The following is a 22097-nucleotide window of genomic DNA, read 5'->3' as shown; positions in this document are numbered from 1 at the left end:
ATGGTTGGGAAGGGCAGAATAGGTGAAGAGGATTAAGAGGTACAAAACTCCAGTTATAAAATAAGTAAGTCATAGGGATATAATATATAGAATAAGGAATATGGTCAATAATATTGTAATAACTTAGTATGGGGACAGTTGGTTACTAGCCTGATCATGGTGATCATTTCTTAATGTATGCAGATGTCAAATCACTATGCAGTACACCTGATGCTAACATAATATTGTATCTCAACTATATTTCAATAAAAAAATAAAGTATAATTTAAAAATGCTCTCTCTCTCCTTTCCTTAACTGGTGTGATTTTAAGTTAACTCTGTAAATTCACTTGCTTCATTAAGATTCCCTTCAACTGCATTGTGATCTATGTCTACTCTAGGTAGTTTTTACGTGTTGCCTTATGAATTCCTCGTGCTATTTAAGCAGTGTATAGTTTATATTCCAAATAGACTGTGAATTTCTTGAGGTCAGGGTAGAGATCTATTTCCTATTATGTCTAATAACCATAGCTGACATTTATTAAGTGTTTACTCAACATCACTTTGCTTAGTGCTTTATATGCATTCTCTCATATAATCGCCATGACAACCTTATAAGGTAGATAGCATTATTACACATTTGCAGATGGAGAAACCGAGGCTGAAAGTGATTAAATTGTGAAAATGCATTTTGAAGTCATGAGAAGGGGACGACAGAGGATGAGATGTCTGGATGGCATCACCGACTTGATGGACATGAGTTTGAGTAAACTCCAGGAGTTGGTGATGGACAGGGAGGCCTGGCGTGCTGCGAATCATGGGGTCTCAAAGAGTCGGACACAACTGAGCGACTGAACTGAACTGAACTGATGTTGACTCAGAACCCAGACTCTTAGCCACAATGTTATACCCATTGGCATGCTGTTGGGCACAAAGAAGAAAGTATCAGCACTCAGAGAAAAATGTAAAAAACGTGGAAACCCACATGCAGAAAAGGTAGCAGAGATCTACTGTACATGTACTCATCCTCCATTTAGTGTCTAAATCCTGTATGTTTCAAACAACCATGAGAAACTTAAGGAACCATTCCCTATTCTCTTTTTATCCCAAGAAGACTATCCTGACTGCATCAATGGGTATTCAAAGCAAATTGAAAAGAATATATGCTTTATGTGTTTTAATGTTTACTTTTAGAAACTGTGGAGCAAGAAATTTAAAATTTTAAGAGTACAAAGACTAAAAGCTATAAAGATCACCACGCCAAACAAAATGTATTTATTTGACATCTTTACACAGACTCATTGAAAGAAGGATGGCTTCTCTGAGAACACCAATGAGGGCTGTGGGGTTCTAAGACATAATAGCAACCTTCCTTCAATTGTATGTACTATTAGGCACATTCTGTGATTAACTAGGGCTTTCCTGGTGGCTCAGACAGTAAAGAATCTACCTGCAATGCGGGAGACCTGGGTTCGGTCCCTGAGTTGGGACAATCCCCTGGAGGAGGGCATGGCAACTCGCTCCAGTATTCTTGCCTAGAGAATCCCCATGGACAGAGGAGCCTGACCAGTTACAGTCCATGGCATCACAAAGAGTTGGACACAACTGAGCAACTAAGCATATCACAGCACAGCACATGATTAACTAACTACACTCAGTGGAAATAAGAGGAGCTGATCATCAGGTCAGGAAAGGATAAGTGCCATATTCCTGAAACAGCAGCTCTAAGAGGGGGAGTCCGAGACACCAGGATGGAGCTGTTGTCACCCACCCGTGTTTTCTGAAAGTGACATCTTGAGTTCATTACTATGAGATGTCATGACATAGTATGGGACTAGCATTTTTCTAATTTATATCTTGCTTATTATTTTCATAAACAGAAAACATTTCACTGCCCTCATTTATGCAGGAATCTGCTTGTGAAGCTGTACTCACCCCTAATATGTTGGTTATAGCTTCTGTTTATAAAACTAAATTGAAACATATGTTGTACAAATAACTTTGGGGAAAAAAGAATTCCTGGCTCTTCCAAAATAATCATAATCAAGATTTCACTGGTCAACTACTGTCTCAACAGTTATTATACCTAACAGACACAGTCTTGAGAACACCAACGTTCTGACTAAACGGTGTGTGAACTGGAGCCTTTTCTCTAGAAAGCTGGAGGCTAGGGGGACAGGAGAGCAGGTGGGGAGTTGCAATACAGACAGGGTCCTCATTAGAAGCACAGAATATTTCCTGGCTTCCACTATCTTCTCTCCTCACCGTTTTTAGAGAAAGAACCTGGAGTGGGGGGTTTCCCCTATTACTCTAACAATGTGTTCTTAATGAGTTTGATAAGAAGCTAAACTTATTTATATAAGCATCAGTTTCTGCAACTGTTTTACAAATTGTACCAAACCACATCCTCAGACATCTGAGTTGTGATTTTACGCACACCTACTGATACAAACCTTGTGCCAGACTGTTCAGGAGCCCAACAAAACAAGTTAAAACAATAGTGAGTTTTCCTCAAGCACATATGGAACAAATACGAACACCATTTACCACATCCTCAGTATGTCTCCAAGACTTAACAAAAAGGTAGAAAAGCTTTTACATAGGAGTTCATACAGCTCTTTGCAAAGGATAGAAAACACAGATTTGAAATGAAAGCTAATACAGTAGACATCTGTGATACTACTTGGCTGACACCTTCTCTTCTCCTAGGAAGCCCCTTTCTCATCTAGTCCCCACGCCTAGACCCCAATCCTTACAGTACCTGGCAGAGATACCAGTTCCAAACCCCTGGGAAGAGCTGATGGGTCCCTAGAAGAGTGACCTAGTCCTTTTGTAGAGGCAAAAGAAACTGTCAGTAGCCATGTTCCCCATCCGCAAAAGAGGCCAGGCCATTGTGAGAGAACAAAGCCCTCACCCTAGAGAAGGCAAAAGGAGAAGAGGGCAGCAGAGGATGAGATAGTTGGATGGCATCACCAACTCAACAGACATGAACTTGGGCAAACTCTGGGAGACAGTGAGGGACAGGGAGACTTGGCGTGCTGCAGTCCATGGGTCGGACATGGACTTAGTGACTGAACAGTAACAATGACAACCAAGAGAAGCAGAGCTGAGAGAGAAGAGAGTCTTGGCAGGACGCACACCCATGTGCTTGGTCCAGCTGTGTCCTGCTCCTCCTGTTGTTTGCCTTCAACCTTTTTCCGACTTTGGAAAGCCAATAAATTGCCTACGTGCTTCAGCTGGTTTGAGGTAGTTTTCCTTCATGTACAACCAACATTTTCTCTTGTAAATGATTAAACTGACTCATACAGATGATAACCATGGCAAATGGAAATTTACAGAATTAAGTGCTAAAAAGAGACTTTCATCCCTGGGTTATCTAAATGCTTGTCGCATACTATTAAATGCCAGGCTCTAATCAGAACCTGGAAAGGGCTTTTAACACTGAGAGGCATGGCAAGTCTCTGCAAGTGCCAGAAGAAAGCTTTACTGGAGCAATCTGCCTCAGCACCAGGCTGGGGCTGCAACGAGGCTATTTCCCTGCACTTACTGCTTCTCATCCAGGAAGATCTGAAACGGCAGAGTAACCCACCCCAAGCCTTGGATGGAACATCCTGCCCTCGCTGTTCTGTAGCCTCCCTAACCTCAACCAATGAAGGAAAATGTATCAGAGGAGCCAACGCTAATGGCTATTAAACCATAATGGCTGGCTATTTGAACACATACACTGCTTTGCAAGTTTATCACACAACTTAACAACTGGCACAAAAATGGTGATCTTTTAGCTACAGAAATAAAAATAAAAATTGCTAAGAGTTTGCACGTGTTTGTATTTTTTCAGCAAGACGTGCTAAATGTGGGCATTACAGGAAGCAACAGGTTCTCATGGCTTTGGCAAAAGTGTATGAAAGTAGCTGAGCAAAGAACCAGGCATGAAGAAGGGTCTCGTTAAATGCTGTTTCATTTCTCTTATTCCTTCCTCCCTGACTCCTGGTCTGAGATCATATCCATTACCATGCTATTTTTCCTACTGTTAAAGCTCCACCCTTTCCTCTTCTTGTTTAGGTGGCTTTGAGTTATGGGGCTTAGAGATTCTTCCTGGGAGGTTCTGTGAGTGAGGACAGAAGGGAAAGGCACCCTAGAAGCGCATAACACCTTTGCACCCACCCACCCACCCAGCCAGTCTCTTACACAAACTGTTTGGTGCCCATGGCAACTAGGCAATTGGTTACTTCTACGTGATTTCAGCCACCTGGTACCGCACCCTCATTAGTTGGCAACGATCAAAAACCACAGGTGCAAGAACAGAAAATGGAACCTACTGGACACTCTCTCCTTAAAATATTATAATGAGATCTTCTGGTTTGCATATTGATGTTATCTTCAGAAACTAAAGGGCAGCTAAGAGCTCTGAAAAAATCTAGTGACTTGGAGCCCTGGAACTGGCTGGATGAATGATTTCAGAGTGGAAAAGAGCTCCGAGAAGTATATACTGCATCTTTCCTCTCAGACTCAAAAGTGCCCCCTGGCATTCCAGCCTCTACAAGATATCTTTCCCACCTCATTTCCACACTATGTCACTGACACACCCTAACTACAGCAGCTGCCCACACTCCATCCTGCCACTCAATCCTGAATGCCTTCTTCTAACCCTGCATCCCTCAACCCCAAATCTCCCAATTCTACCTGCTCTCTAAAGTCACTGTCATGTCCTCTCACAAGACTTCCTGGTCCTGCCCTCTGATGTAATGGTTTCTCCACGGGGATCCTACAGATGTTTAGCTACACCCTTCATATGATAACATTTGATTGTTCTGTCTGTGTTTTAAAGTTACTTACATGTGTGCTCTGATCATGTATCTGGCTAACTTCCTTAAGGGCAGTGTTGCACTCACTGTTGTATTCCCAGTGCCTAGTATGGTGCCTACCACAAAAATAGGCACCCAGTAAATATCTGATGAACAAATGCATGAATATGTATATGAAAAAAAATGACTACATATGCTTACCAGGAAACTACTGATCCAAAAATGGGTTCCACAAGCAGACTTCCCTTGAAGAAATAGCAGAGGTCTATGCTTCTTATTAATTTGACCTTCCAATATAAATCAGTAAGTGTAACTTTGGGCAGAATGAGCCATTATCCTTGGGTTCAGGTCATCCTCTAGAATAATAGGAAAATTCAAGTTCTAACACTTGACTGAGAGATCAAACCCTACAAGAAAAAAGGCAAGAGCAATCTTTTTGCCATTTCTAGTCAACTTCCAAATAACACACCATGTGCTATCACTAAGTCAGTACTCATTTATGATTTACCTACCATGTGCAAGACATTTGGATGGAAACAGTAAGGGAAAAAATGGCAAGAATACATCTCCCAACTTCATATGTAAAAACATGAAGATGAGAAGCTTTTATTTTTTCCTTCCTTCTTCAATAAGAGATCCAGTAAGACAGGACATGATTAATCATAATAAGGTAAGGCTGAAAAACTCATCAGTTCTTCTATGTGTTAAGAGTGAATTCATCAGACTTTTTCTGACATTAGACTTTTATAAGGAGATAAAGCAGGAGAGTAATGAGCATCCTAAATGGAAAAATGCAAAACTTTTACCAGTAGAAAAGACAGGAAAAACAGCTCTGACTTTCCCAGCCTGCAAGATGCTAAACAGCAAGTCCTGGTGTTTTCCCAGGAAAACAGTTCTACCACTTCGGTATTCCAGGTTATCTCGTTCAAAACGCCTAGAGACAGAGAACCAGTACCAGATCCCAAATGCAGGTGTGGCATTACCTTCCTGAAGAGCCAGCAGCTGAAGCCTATTTGGGTGGAGCCTCACTAATTAGACCAACAGCATCAGCTTCACCTTGGGGACACTTATAATAAAGGCCTAGATGATCTCTAGAACATTAAAGTCTGAGAAGCACTGACTTAGAGAACTGACACTTAAGGAAGAGAAAACAGGTTCAAAAATAGAGAACTGAAAAGCAATGGACTGAGATATTCATCCTGTGATTGAACAGGAGAACACAGAGGAACTGTGATGTTGCATAGGGCTGTGGAAGAGTGTGGAAGGTATCTTAGACAAAGTTTAGGATTTAAAAATAAGTCTCTGTGGCATATTCCAAAAACTCAGAGTTAAATGGAGGGAAGAACTGTGGTAGAAGCTGAAAAGTACAATAAGATATTTTTCAAACATTCTTCTAACTGGCCACATCCATAAGCTATGGAGGAGCCAGAGAAAGGGGCCAGGTCAAGAGAGCTGGTATTGTGGCCACTATCCCCTTTGGGTCAATGATACTGGTAACGTGCCAAAGGTGAAAGGACACGAGTGAAGGGTAAATAAAATCAGAGAATGTTAAAAAAAGAAAAAAAAAAAAAAAAAAAACACAGACCCTTTAGAGATCTGGGCCAGGGGTTGTTACCCTGTGCTCTGGGAAAAACTTGGGATCATGTGTACCTACGAGTGTCTTAAGAGCAACTACGACTGTGTTTTGTATACTGGGCACTGGGAGAAAGATTTCACTTGTAAGAAGGTTTCTATTATATTAAAAATAAAGTTTGTAGCCACTGATCCCAACACCCACACTTCGTAGATTTATAGATGGAGAAACTGAGATAAGGGAAGTGATTTGTCTGATGTGCAGAGTTGATTAGTCACAGGGTTGAAACCAAAACTCATGACTGCTAACTCTTGCATCAATGCTTCTTTTCACTACATCAATCTACTATATCCAAATCTGCTTCCAAAACTGTGCCACTTACTAAATGAGGTCTGTGTGAATCAAAAAGAAAATGTTAAGACCCCAAAAGAGGAGGAAGTTATGAAGAGTGGAAATTTTCATATGAAGAACATATTATTATACTAAAAAGTTCCCAAAATGAAAAACTCAATGTTGTACTTAGCATAACTATTGAGTAGGTGGCTTTGTTATTTAGAACTTGACTAATTATAGAAGTGCTGATGACTAGATTTAGATCAACTAAAATTTGAGTTCGACTTTATCACTGGCTTGGGTTAGTGAAGAATACTTCATTTCTAAGCTAATAACAGGTTGAAGATAGACCAATTGATGAACATTTGCAGTTTTGTGCTTATGAAGAGAAATTGTGACATTTCACGATGCGTAAATGATGATGAAAGTACTGAAGCATCCAAGCAAGTTGCAATTCTCCAGGGAAGCTATTAACAGCTTAACATTTCTGGTTCACATTGGAATGTGGATTAAACTTACTAAAAAAAAGTTTATATTAATATCATATCAAATAAGCATGAAAGAATGTAATTAAGCAGATTAGGTTGAACCCTTTAAGTTCCAGGTTCTCTTGGGTCTGTTAATTATAGAATCAAATGTTGGTTAAGTGTACAAGAAAACCTGCACAATAATCCAAAACAGGTTTCATGAACTATGTTAAAAAACAAACAAGCAAACTATTAAAAAAAATACAAGAGCAGACAGAACACCTTCCCAATGCCTCAGCAAACTAAACTGGGCTTCTCCCCAAGATAAACCATGACTGGACCTACTATAGCTTATGCACCATGGGCAAAATATATTGCAGATTTCTTTTATTTTCTTCTGCCTTCAATTAATTCCATTCTCCTTCTATACTGATTACACCTTTGATGCTGACCTCAAGACTCATTCATTCATTCACCCCTATAAACATTATTAATGCCCTACTATGTGTGAGGCACTACCCAGAAGCTGCTAGGAACACACACCCTCAAAATCTTCACAGACAAGTAGGAGAACTAAATAAACAATAAAAAAAAATAATAACCAACCATTTGATTAAAACTGTTAGAATAAAGGTATATTATAATACAGGTGTGAACCTCTGACAGGAAAAAGGAGAGGTGTTAAAGAAAGGGCAAAACTGGCTGTCACATGAAGCTTTTTCAGGAGACAATGTTGAGCTTCCCAGGTGACTCAGTGGTAAAGAATCCCCCCGTCAAGCAGGAGACGCGGGTTCAATCCCTATGTCGGGAAGATCCCCTGGAAAAGGAAACTGCCACCCAGTCCAGTATTCTTGCCTGGGAGATCCCACAGACAGGGAAGCCTGGCTGACTATAGTTGCAAAAGAGTCAGACACGACTTAGTGACTAAACAACATCAAGGAGATAATGCTTTTAGTTGGAAGAAATCACAGTGCTCTGAAGGAATAGAAAGTACAAGGAAGTGAAAGAAAAAAGAAGAGCACGTGGAAAGATATGGGGGTACAGAGGCATATGGCACACCCAGGGTAGGGTTCAGAAAGGCTGAAACAATGGACACTAGTGAGGAGGGGTGACAGATGAAGCTGAACAAGTCTATAAATAAATATGTGGCTGCACCAGGTTTTAGTTGCAGCATGTGGGATCTTTAGTTGTGTCATGTGAGATCTAGTTCCCTGACCAGGGATGGAACCTGGGCCCTCTGCATTGGGACTGTGGAGTCTTAGCCACTGGACCACTGGCCCACAGGAAAGTCCTGGGACAAGTTTAAGGGCCTGACCATAAACAACTTCAATGCATTTCAGCCAAGGAGTTGCTTTTTTTTTTTAAATAACTTTATTGCCCAGGATATTTTCTTTCCTTGTGTCATATTTTGTCTGTTTTATTTGTTTTTGTTTTCTTTTTTCATAACTATAAATTCAAGTTTAGGGAAGCTTGCCTTTGTCTTGAGAAACAAAACAACAAAGCTTTCATATTATTTGCAACCTGGTCTAGTTTGAAGAGACAGGTAGGAGTTATCTTGCAAGAGTAAGATTTATACCATGAAAGGTACAGTTCTAGGTCTGGTGGTACTGAACGGAGACAATGGCATTCTTGACAAAATTACCATCGGCTGGTGGCGTCTGTGGAAAAGAAGCCCTTGCAAATTTCTAAACAAGAGTAAACTCTTATTAGAAAATTCTAAAGTGTTTTACAGGCCAAAAAGGGAATGAGCTTAGTAAAACGCCTCAACAGAGTTGGAATAAAATACTGGATTTGAGAATTACTGGAACTTGGATATGTTAAAAGAGGGTGGAGGTTGGGTCATGCTTACAATGGTCTCAAGTTCAAATGAATTACTGTGACAAGACACCACTTCACAAGTCACATGCTGGCCTGGGGGCTCCTCTCTTCCCTTAGTAGGTGCTGGCAGAAGGTGTGCTCAGTCCTTTTCCAATGTAGATGCCTAGCCCCAAAGCCAAAACATGGGAGAGGAAGAGAGATGGAACGAACACCTTAAGAAATTCTGCGGAGAAGATCCCCCCTTTCTTCATGGCTCTACTTTAACTCATGCTTAAGGAACCGGAATGTTTAGGGTGCCTGAAGTGGAACTCCTTGGGTAGAATGTTTTCAGGTCTACTGGACCAGTCGGACACCCAGTCTATGCTTTTCTTCAGAGCATCCACTTCTTTCTCTCCTTCTGCAACTTCTTCTGACTGAGAGCTATGGTCCTTGCTGGTGTGCATTTCCACATCAAACATGACCTGCCCATTTTCCTGTGGGGAAGGGCTGTTGCAATGAAAACTGCCTCTGGAACTGCTCTGTCTGGATTCATGCTGTGCATCCAAAAGAATCTTTTCCATGTCCCCACTGTGATGAGGAGGATACATGCTCCAGCCCCCCATTCTTCCCATTGCCATTATCATTGCCATTGCTGCTATTCATGGGGAGCTCCACCCAGGAACTGTTGAGGCTGGCAGGCAGTGGCAGAGACTGTTCACCTTTCTCACAGTTGTTGTGCAGGGGCAGTGGCTGTTCTACTAAATGAGACGACATTGTCAGGCAGCTGGAAGAGCTGCAGCCCCGAAGCAAGGACCTTCTCCAGTTCTCAGGCAGCAACACAACCAAGGAGTTTGTTTTTTTAAGGGCAAGGCAATAATGGATTACAAACAAAGTAATGATGTGATCAGATTGCTCTACAAAGAATATTCTAGCAGCTTGCAGGGCAAGAATAAATGTAGGCAGGGGGAGCTCTACAGTGGGCCAGAGCAGAACAAGAAGGATGTCCCCAAAGAAAGGCAATTTGGTGCAGGATGTCTGAGCCCAAGTGGAGGGCAGAAGGTGCCCACATGATGGAGGGACAGCAGAAATAATGGAACATATGTAACCAATTGGTTACATATTGGTTACATATATAACCAATGTAATATAGCTATAATATATTATAGATAATGGGAAGTATATACAAAATATATTATGGATAATGGGATTTATCACTTTCAAAGAAGAAAGATACAAATATGTATAAACAAATTCAGCATATTAAATTGGAAATAGAGGTATCAGTATGAACATGGCTGGTTAATACACACAGATTAGATATAGAAATAATACTGAGCATCAAAATAAACAACAACGCTAACTGACTATATAGTCCATTAACTCGAACAGGAAATCATGGGTCCATACTGTTGTAAAGAAAGTTAGATGAAAAACATATTTGTATAGTTTCAAAGGACCACCCCACAAAATACTTACTGATTACATTTTTTAAAAAAAGCAACTCTGCTGTAGAGAGCCTTACAGACACCAATTTAAACTAGTCATCAAAGTGATCATATCAATCAGTAAACAGATCAGATGTGCCACTTGAGGTGCAGTGAGAACACAGCACCACTTCCATGCTATTCCTGCCACAGATGCATACATGGAATCCAATCATGGCGGAACATCGGACAACCCATATTCATACATTTTAAAAAACTGGTCTATAATCTTCAAAAAGGTTGTGAATGGCAAGGAAAAACTGAGGAACTATTAAAAATTGAAGAGCCATAACAAAAGAATAGAATCCATGATTCTAAATGGAATTCTTCTCTCCATTAGGAAATCAGTGGGACAGATGGCAAAATTTGAATAAGGTCTTACATTTGGATGGTAGTACTACAACAATGTTAATTTCCCAATTTGTATATCTATACTAGAATTGTGCAGGAAAGTGTACTTATTTATAAGAAATATGCTACAGTATATGAAGGTCAAGAGCATCACACTGCAACTTACTCTCAAATGGTTAAAAAAAAATGCTTTGTACGTTCTTACAATTTTAGTATGAATTTGATATTGTTCCAAATATAAAAAAGGAAAGAATTAATAGATGATAAAAATCCAGACCAGACCATACAAAGATACAATACTGTTCTCTTAGGAAGAAAAAGGAGGAGAGGAGTTGGAATCTTAAATTAGAAACCCAAAGTACATGTTTATGCTTAACTGCATAATAAAATATATATAATTCTTAAATCACAACACAGTTAAATAATTTCTCCAAATACTGCCATTTCCCCCCAAATTAAGGAATTTCACCAGGTTTGGTTATAATTATCTACCAGGAATGGCTGACCGCCACCTGATCCTGGAGTCAAGATCTGACACCTAAAGTAGTCCCAGTTTCTTACAGAAAATAGTTTAATAAGGCTGATTTCTGTCTGGGTACCACACATCATACCTAAACTTACACTGTCAACAACCTTCAAGATAGATATTGTCATCTCTATTTTGCAGATCTAAAAATTTCTCCAAGAGATTAAGCAAAATGTCCAAAATCTTCTACTAATAAATGGAGCATCAGAAAATAAATTCAGGTTTCTCTCACTCATAGCCCATGCTTTTTCCACTACAATCCAGTAGCCTGCTACGTGCAAGGCATCATGTGATTCACCATGGGAGAGACAAGAGTAATAAGACATGTTCTCACGGAACTAACCACTTCTGCTTTCTCCCCTTTATGTCACAGTCAGAATCGTCTTCCTCTTGCCTCCGGCTATGACTCTCCCACATCTCAGCTTTTATCAGTGGGTGAATTCAGGAACACGGTTTTCTTTACCTTTTCTGTCATTGAAGAGATGAGACAGCAATTCTAAAGATGTACAAATGTGCCTTAGAATATAAAGACCAAAAAAATGAGCACTTAACATACTGTGTTAAATGAGGTTTCTGAGTATACAATGACCACTTAATCAGCTAAAAATGGAAAGAACAAAAGGAGTATAAAGAAAATAGCAGTACTTCTAAATAATGTTATACTAGATAAGAAAAAAGCCAAAGACCAACCCAGGAAATGCCAGGAGTTCTGGACAAGTGAACCGCTTCCTTCCAAACTTTTGTTGTTTCACTTGGTAGAAGAGGTCACCTAAGAAGCACTCAGAGGGCTTCACTGATGGTCCAGAGGGTAAGATGCTGGTCGCTCGTTACAGGGAGCTCAGGTTCAATTCCTGGTCAAGGAACTAGATACCACATGCATGCCGCAATAAAGAAGTTTGCATGCCCAGCAACTAAGAAGCCCCCATGTTGCAATGAAGATCCCACAAGCTGGAACTAAGACCAGTACAGCCAAAATAAATAAATAAATATTAAGGAAAAAAAAGAAGGAGCTCTCAGAAATCAGAGTCAAGCTCCTGACTAGAGCAATGGTGCTCTCGCTTGGACTGTCATTCTCTGAGGAAGCAATGGGACATTGAATTCCTCATTTATCTCTGTGAATATTATGGTATTCTGCTCATTTTGAAAGTGAAGTCGCTCAGTTGTGTCCAACTCTTTGCGACCCCGTGGACTGTAGACCACCAGGGTCCTCTGTCCATGGGATTCTCCAAGCAAGAATACTGGAGTGGGTTGCCATTTCCTTCGCTCATTTTAGTGATGGTTAAAAAGAAACTGACTGCTACATAAAAGAAGAGGGAGGACAATGAGATGCCAGTTTACTCCATCAATAATGAATTCCCTCCACCAAGCTCATAATACAAAATGTGAAATGTTTAATATCATTTCTATAATCTTTATTTATCCATATAAAACACTGGATATAGGTCTTGGCAGAATTTTGAGAAGCTTATATGTATGAATAGATTTCCCCATAAAAAAAATTTCTAAAATTCAAGATAACATGCAAGTAATCATATACTTACTTTCAAAGTTTTATGGAGAAAAAAATAAAAGGGAATCCTCCCTATAAGACAATAGGAAACTATAGGCCTGTTTATATATTATTCAAATCAGCATAATTTAGAAATGATTTTAATAGGGGAATATGTAAGAAGACTCAATGCTATTATGTTTCTCATCATTAGTATTATGTCAGGCAAGTCCGTGGCTTTGGTTTACCTCCAATGGTCTCCGTTACAAACACCAACTGAGTCTATTCCTGGAATTGCTGTTAACCTCCCCTAGTATTTCATCCTTTCACATACAATAATGCACAGGGGGCAGTGGTAATATGTGAAATAAGCTCAAAGTTCCCAAAGTGGAAGACATTGTTTTCTTGCATCCTACCTACTGTAACTGAACACTGGGAATTTACTGGAATTGAGGATTTATTATGAGTCAGATGGCTGACAGTCTTTCCAACCAAAACATCTGCTCTACAAAGGCACAACTGCTACAATCCATTTCCTCTTGGATCTGGAGAATGACCAAGTTGTAGCTTAGCCCTTTCCTTAAAGACACAGGGATTTGAAATGAGAAATGAAATCAAAGCAGATCTCTATGTCACCTTCCAACCTCCACTACTATCTTTGATGGCATTAAAATGTAATAAAATATGAGAATTTACATAATTTTTGAACATTAAAACACTGCAATAAGAGTGGAATAACCAAGGACTTTATCAGATTACTTCAGTTCTTTCATTGGTACTTGAAGAAAGAGGGGACACACACTGACTCCAGTAGGGAGAGGGTCTCATTATTTACTCAACAAATATTTACTGCTGATCACTTCTACGTATCAGGCACTGTCCTAGGAACAAGTGGGGAACAGGCTAGGTAATGGCCATCTCTTGGAGCTTACCTTTCCACAGGGGAAAACAAACAACAAGTAAGCCTATTCACAAATACTCTTCAAAGCACTACAGGTTTCCAACTGTCTATTTGATACCATTGGCACTAAGATTTTTTCCCAGCAACTATAAGCAATAAGATAGTTTTCAGGAACCATATTCTAGAGCAGTGGTTCCAACCCTGGTCCTTATTTAAAAGCACATTATTGGACCCTACCCCTGGCCATGATGATTCAGTATACGTATCTGGGCCAAGGAAATGTGGATTTTTTTTTCAACTTATCAAGAGCTTGAACCGCTCATTAGGTTTGGGGTCTACTGCTCTAGAATACTGACTTCCAAACATTTAAAAGCATTAAGTTAAAAATGTCAATTTAAAATATTTGGTCTCCAGACATAAACCCACACACCTATAGTCAATTAACCTTTGAAAAAGGAGGCAAGAATACACAGTGGGAAAAAGACAGTCTCTTCAGCAAGTGATGCTGGGAAAGCTGGACAGCCACAGGTAAATCAAATTAGAACACACCCTCTCATCATACACAAAATAAACTCAAAATAGTTTAAAGACTTAAACATAAGATGTGACACCATAAAATTCCTACAAGAGAACATAAGCAAAACATTCTCTGACATAAATCATACCAATGTTTTCTTAGGTCAGTCTTCCAAGGCAACAGAAATAAAACCAAAAATAAACAAATTGAACCTAGTCAAATTTATAAGCTTTTGCACAGCAAATAAAACCAGAAACAAAATGAAAGACAACCTACAGAATGGAAGAAAACATTTGCAAAGGATGTGACCAACAAGGGCTTAATTTCTAAAATTTACAAACAACTCATACAATTCAACAACAAAAAACAAATAACCCAATAAAAAAATGGGCAGAAGACCTAAAGACAGAGTTCTCCAAAGAAGAAATACAGATGGTCAGTAGGCATGTGAAAAGATGCTCAACGCTGCTAATTACTTGAGAGATGCAAATCAAAACTACAATGAGGTACCACCTCACACAGGTCAAAATGGACATCATTAAAGAGTCAACAAATGACAAATGCTGGAGAGGGCATGAAGAAAAGGGAACCCTCCTATAATGCTGGTGGGAATGTAAGTTGGTGCAGCTACTATGGAAAATAGTATGAAGGTTCCTCAGAAAACTAAAAATACAATTGCCATATGATTCAACAATTTCACTCCTGGGCATATATCCAGACAAAACTTTAATTTAAAAAGATATATGCAATGGTGCACTGGGAAGACCCAGAGGAATCGGGTGGAGAGGGAGGTGGGAGGGGGGATCGGGATGGGGAATACGTGTAAATCTATGGCTGATTCATATCAATGTATGACAAAACCCACTGAAATGTTGTGAAGTAATTAGCCTCCAACTAATAAAAAAAACAAAAAGAAAGAAAAAAAAAAAAGATATATGCACCCCCAGGTTTATAGCAGCACTATTCACAATAGCCAATACATGGAAACAACCTAAATGTCCATTTACAAACGAATGGCTAAAGATGTGGTATACAATGGAATATTACTCAGCCATAAAAAAGAATGAAATAATGCCATTTGCAGTAATATGGTTGCAACCAGAGATTATCATACTAAGAGAAATAAATCAGAAAGAGAAAGACAAATATCAAAAGATGTCACTTATATGTGGGATCTAAAATATGATACAAAGGAACTTATCTACAAAAAAGAAACAGACTCACAGACATAGAGAGCAGACTTGTGGCTCCCAAGCTGGGGGTGCGGTGGGTGGGAGGCATAGACTGGGAGTTTGCAATCAGCAGATACAAACTATTACATATAGAATAGATTAAAAACAATATATAGAACGGATAACCTGTATAGCCCAGGGAACTATATTCAATATCCTGTGATAAACCACAGTGAAAAAGATTATGAAAAAGAGATGTGTGTTTATGTATATATGTGTATGTGTGTTAGCTGCTCAGTTGTGTCCAACTCTTTGCAACCCCACAGACTGTAGCCCACCAGACTCTGTCCATGGAATTTTCCAGGCAAGAATACTGGACTAGGAAGACATTCCCTTCTCCAGGGGATCTTCCCAACCCAGGGATCAAACCTGGGCCTTCTGCATTGCAGATAGATTCTTAACTATCTGAGCTACCAAGGAAACCTCTGTGTATGTGTATGTGTGTGTGTGTGTGTGTGTGTATAAACTGTCACTTTGCAGTACAGCAGTAGTTACAACATTGTAATTTATACATTGTAATCTATACTTCAATAAAATTTTTTTTAAAGTTTGGGCTGAAGATCAAAGATCTTAAGATCAACGTATCTTCTATGTATTTACTGATAAGCAATATACATGGACTGCTATGCTGATACATTATAAATATCTTAAAACATGCACAAACAGTAGAAATTCTAGGAAGGTGAGACAAAAATAAATATAAACAAATATTTTCTCCCAACCCGGCTGGCTGCCTACACAGGCTGCAACTTATGAAGTGGGGCAAACCAAGAGGCTTGCAGGTTCCTCACACACAAAGACTGGGAAGCAGGGCAACTGAAGGCAAAGCCCTTTCATTCACAGCCTGGGAAGACAGACTATCTCAGCCCTCACTCTGATCTGTAAACTTACACTTTCTCACTTATGGCACAGGGGAGAGAAGCAGGCAGAGGGCATTAGAACTGTAATCTCAGTGGCAGGAATTCAGGAGACCTTGCCTCACTCCACCTGCCAACACGTACCTGCCAGCTCTTGTTGACATACACTAAGTATGGAAAAACCACACTTGGAAAAACATATAAACTCCATTCTAGGTTCAGCAGCTGTAACCCTGTTGTGTCAGTCGTTTGAATCATGTGTGAATGTGTCTGTGTATGTTAGATTCCTGACCACGTGATAAAGATAGAAAGAGTACAGGCTTCCAGATTAGACAAGCTAGTGAGAATCAGGCTCTCCCCTGGTTGCTCGCTATGTCCACTTGGCTGAGTAAGTTATTTAAAACCTGGATAAGCCTCTATTTCCTCAACTGTAAAATGGGAGTAGTTATATAAAACTACAGTATCAGTTACACCATGAATAAAGGGTGGCCATCACTGTGGCCACATCACTGTCACTGTTATCCCAGATCACCTTGGAACACCTGGCCCACCTGTTTCCTGCTACCTGCACACTCTGATCCTGGCTTGTGCACCTGCAAATGATACCTGTCAGTTGCCTTCTCTTTGTATAAACTCTTTGTTGGCAAATTCTGGCCTGTCTGTGCAGCATCAGTTTCTAGTTTGGTCCCTTCTAACCATGATAAACGAATGGCCCCACAACTGATGATGTTAAAGCCACTTCCTGCTTGGCTTGGCCAAGGGGCAGCCCCTTGACTTTGAATTCAAGGTTACACCTTCGTGGACCAGCAGCCTTCATCTGCCCTTTCATCTGACAGCTCACTTCCTGGCTGTTTTCTCTCTGCGGCATTAAAAAAAAAAAACCAGATAATATTTTCTCTTTTCCAGTTATAGCCTCCTCTCCAGTGCCTTCTTGTTTGTGCTTCCTATCTCTATTCAAATAAAAGGTAATAAAATCATTTGACTGTGAAGACTAAGAAGGCAATTCTCAAATGATTTACCAGTGGCTGCAGGAATGGCCCTACATGTATACCACAGAGCATTTCAATTCATAGAACTTTCAAAAGTCAGGTGGCCATCTTAAGGAAAATCAGGCCTCTTAAAAGATTTTCCAACTGTATAGACTGCCAAGGAAAGAAATAAAAACAAATAAGAATCTGTCTAAAAGAATTTAGGAAAAGAAAAAAGAATATCAAATTAAAGTCAGAAAAGGCAAAAATAAAACCAAGAGCAGAAAAAAACATAACAAGCAAACATAACATTAATCCAGAGAAAAATTATTTTATTAAATCAAGGCTACATGTTAGAAAATAGTATTTTTTTTAATTGGGGCAATATAAATTTTAGTTATCTGCTAATAAATTTAGCAGTTAAATAGAAATGGATAAAAATTCAAAATAACTGGAGAACAAAAAAGAAGTACCCAGAAACAGCAAACGGTAAAGAACAAGTTACAAAAAAAGAAATGTTATTAGGAACTACCATTTTAAAAATTGCCTCTGGCCAATCAGTTTGGTGTAGAATGCTTCTAAATTTCCCAAAAATAGACAAGAATGTTATGCTTTTCAATCTACTTCACAAAGCAAATATAATTTTTTAATTGATGTGCAACTAACATATATTACATTTGTTTCATAATACAGTGATTCAACATTTATATACATTATGAAATAAAAGCAAATATAGTTTTATTTCCCATAAACAGACAAGATAGTCACAATAGTTTTTTATGAGTATGGCTCTAATAACTAAATAAAAATTTTAATAAATAAAATATAAGACAACACTAAAATAATTTTCCACTATGAACAAGCACAAGCTTACACTTGCATGACTGGACACAAAGAAAATATTAAAATTTGTCACATGAAAAGGAGAAATGGTAAGAATCACAGCATCACTGCAGCAAGTGCTCATAGAAAACTAAAATACTCATTCTCAGCCTTTTGCCAATGCAAACAAAACAGACAGGTTGTCAGGCTCTCTCCAAGAGACCTCAGGAGCACATTTATATTCTTTTTGAGGCTTCTGAGCTCAGAAACTCAATTCTGTTTGCACACCAACTGCATGGCCATGGCCAAAGGGTAGTTGACATACAAACAGAATGCTAACTTGTTAGTTTACCATGGGAAATTAGGTACTAAAATATTCCAAGTTCACATGGTTAGTGTGTTCTTTCCCCATAATGCCAGTCCATCACTTTGTAACGATAAATTAGTCAAGGGGAATGGAATATTTCAAGCCCCTTTATCACGGCATGCTCTTTGCATGAGGCAGACCCACGTGGGCTGCCAGGCAACCCAGGTGAGTTAGAGGAACTGCATTTTAATAAAGCCTGATGCATCAAGCTCACCCTAGGAATAATCTTGTCAGTGGGGCCAGTGTGATACTAGGAGTGCTTAGACTATGAGCAACATCCTTCTGCATGCAACTCTAAATGGGGTCTCTTCCAGTGCATTTTCTAGCTGTGACCCATGGCACATAGGTCTGTAGTAGTTTCAAACAGCTTTTTATCCTGCAACTTTCAGATTATTCAAAATTCACCTATTCCTCTCCCCCCGATTCCTCTGGGTCTTCCCAGTACACCAGGCCGGAGCACTTGTCGAGAGGGAGGTGGGAGGGGGGATCGGGATTGGGAATACATGTAAATCCATGGCTGATTCATATCAATGTATGACAAAACCCACTGGAAAAAAAAAAATAATAATAATAATAAAAATTAAAAAAAAAAAAAAAAAAAAAAAAAAAAAAAATAAAATGCATCTCTTTTAAAAAAAAAAAAAAAAAAAAAAAAAAAAAAAAAAAATTCACCTATTCCTATATCTTGGATAACACTGGAACAGTTACTACCAAATTGACTCTATAACAATCTTTTTTTCCTGTTCTTTCCTTAGTTTTCATTTGATATACTCTCTCTCCAGATACATGATCATATTCAAACAGGTGTAATATCACTCACCTGGGGGTCCATTTCACCTCCCAAAGAGAATATCTCATGTTAATATCTTCATCTGTTTATGTGCTGGCTACAGCTTTCACAGGGTAATTTGATTCCCCTATTTCCTAGTTCTTAGGGAAGTGAAGATATTAATAGTTACTTCACTGAATGAGCCATTAGGTATTAGGGAAACGATTCAAAAGTACAAACATAGAAAGGTAAGAAAAAATGTTTTATATATGACATAGTTCAACATCATGTTATGAAATTACATGATTATACAACTTACTAAAATCAATTTAAAATAACTAGTCATTTAAAATAAGCTGGGCCTTCCCTGGCAGCCCAGGGGTTAAGACTCCATGCTTCCAGTGCAGGTGGTTCAGGTTTGATCCCTGGTCAGACAATTACCCACATGCTGTGTGGCACGGCCAAAAAACAAAAATCAGAACAAAAAAGCCCACAAAAATATTTTAAAATATTTAAAATTAAAAAAAAAAAAAAACTAAGTCATTATTTAAAGTAACGACTTCAGCAAAACTGCAGGATAAAAAGCCATGTGAAACTACTATGGGCCTAAGTGACAAGAGCCACAGCTAGAAAATGCAGTGGAAGAGACCCCATTCATAACAATGACAAAAAATTCAGTAAGTGGGTATTAATTTAAATCAGAAAATTAGAGACATCTTATTCAAAATGACATAAGGTCTAATAGCTGATTTAAAGAACGATGGATAAATGGAGAAATATAATTTGCTCCATGCTGGGAAAACTAAATATAGTAAAGATGACAACATTCCCCAAATTATTATGTAGATTAAATAAAATACTGATTTTACAGAATTTGATATTGGTACTAAAACACATCTGTCTGAAAAGTTGGAAAAACACCAAAAGAAAAACACTGAAGTTACGATAGTGGTTTCAAACTATTTAAATTGTTACAAAAGGAAAATTATTTCTTAAAGAAAGACAGGGTATTAGTTGAAGCAGAAAAAACTCAGAATAGAATTCATAAATAGTGATCAGGCTAAAGCAATCCTATGAGAGGAAAAGGTGCTACTAAGCAACTGGGAAGTGAACCCAAATGCAAAGAACTAACTTAGAGCCTTAAGCTCATTCATACATGTAAGCTAAAGAGCGAAAATATATGCAAAAGAAACCAGAATAGCATATTTATTCCAACTATGGAAGAGAGACAACTTTAAAACTGCTCCCCCAAAAGTAAAATATTATCATAGACAAGCTACTTTCCATGATAAAAATATCTATTCCCCTAAATATATCAAATATCAAACATACCAATATAATGCAATATGATATTAGTATCTAAAAGACAGAGAGAGTAAACTGGTGAGATGTGATGCATGTGATGTAAGGTTACTACCCATAGCATATAAAGAAAAAGAGTCAATCAACAGAATTTAATTTAAAAAGTGGTCCAAGAAAAATGAATCCTGGGAAGATATACAGCATATACAATGTATATACATTGCTTAATAAGGCAATGAAAGACCATTTTAAGGTATCACAACCATAACTACTAACTTAGAATAAATTATGAAAATCCAATTAGGGCAGGGTTGGATACAAAGCTTTGCCTCCTGTTCCCATCTCCCCACTGATCTCCCCAGCCAGTCCCAGATTTTTCGGTGTATGATGTGGGTCCTGCCTGATTTCATGTGGTCAAGAAGAGGGAGGAAGGAGAGAAAATGAAAGTAGGAAGGAAGGAGAACCATGAATCAAAAGACTGAACTTGTTTCCACTCATCCATTCAACCAATATTTATTGAGTATCAACTCTGCATCAGGCTCTGTGCTAAGTATCAAAACTATTGTAATGAACATGTAGTCGGGAAGACAGGTAAATAAATCAACAATTACAGCCCATGTGATAAAGGCTTTGCTACGGGAGGCAAAAGGTATTATGGGAGCATGGAAGACATGCACCTGACCAAAACTTGGTCTAGAAAGATCTCCTGGAGAAATGGCCTCACTCTCTTACTCCTAATGGAGTGACTGCTATGGAGGAAACTCGCCATTGCCGACCAAAATAACAAATGCATTTATCCTTTGACCTGGCAATCCTACTTCTGGGAATTTGGCCTAAAAATATACCAGCAAACACAGGAAATAACACAGATACAAAGTTATTCACCTGCAGCTTTATTTACAATAACCAAAGTTTGAAAACAATCAGGTGTCTCCAGTGGATGATTAAAGAAGCCATGATACATTCACATGATAAACTACTAGGCATTTGTGAAAAACACAGAAACGGGGGGCTATATGGCAGCATAAAAAGACTACCAAAATACATTTGTTAAAGAAAAAAAAACCCTGAAAGGCAGAGTAGTGTATGTAGTATGACACCTTCTGTACGAGGAGGATAAATAAGACTGCATGTACGCACACGCATGTACTAGTATAAAGACATCCTGGAAGGAAACGTGTGTGCTGTGATGTGCCAAGTCACTTCAGTCGTGAACGACTCTTCTCGACTTTATGGACCATAGCCTGCCAGGTTCCTCTCGTCCATGATATATAAGAATAAGTAATAAAAGTGATTATCTATAGGGAACCGGAAGGTGAATGGAGCACAGGAAAATGGGATGGCAGTGAGTTTTTTAATCAATGTATACCTGTTTATGTATTTCAATTTCTGAGTCATGTAAATGACTCAGAACCTATTTATTTACATTAATTTTAAAATTGGACTAGATGATTTCTAAAGCTCTTCTACTCTTAACATTCTGTGATTATATGACTTAACCTACACTTAACTTGTAACCAAATATTCATCAGATTCTTCATTTGTAAGAAAGCTTAAA

At 38.7% G+C, this 22097-nt stretch overlaps 1 protein-coding gene and 1 pseudogene across 2 annotated transcripts in view; both read right to left on the bottom strand.

Annotated features, from left to right (window-relative positions):
• Window positions 1-22097, bottom strand: part of BABAM2 (BRISC and BRCA1 A complex member 2) — a 407441-nt gene that overhangs the window by 204419 nt on the left and 180925 nt on the right. The gene's annotated exons all lie outside the window — the stretch shown is intronic.
• On the bottom strand, window positions 8435-9728 carry LOC133065483 (BCL2/adenovirus E1B 19 kDa protein-interacting protein 3-like; annotated as a pseudogene).

This window comes from Dama dama, chromosome 11 (genome assembly GCF_033118175.1).
Source record: "Dama dama isolate Ldn47 chromosome 11, ASM3311817v1, whole genome shotgun sequence".
In the NCBI taxonomy this organism is placed as follows: domain Eukaryota; kingdom Metazoa; phylum Chordata; class Mammalia; order Artiodactyla; family Cervidae; genus Dama; species Dama dama.
Note: the sequence above shows the minus strand (reverse complement) of the source record. Positions and strands in the feature narration are given on the sequence as shown.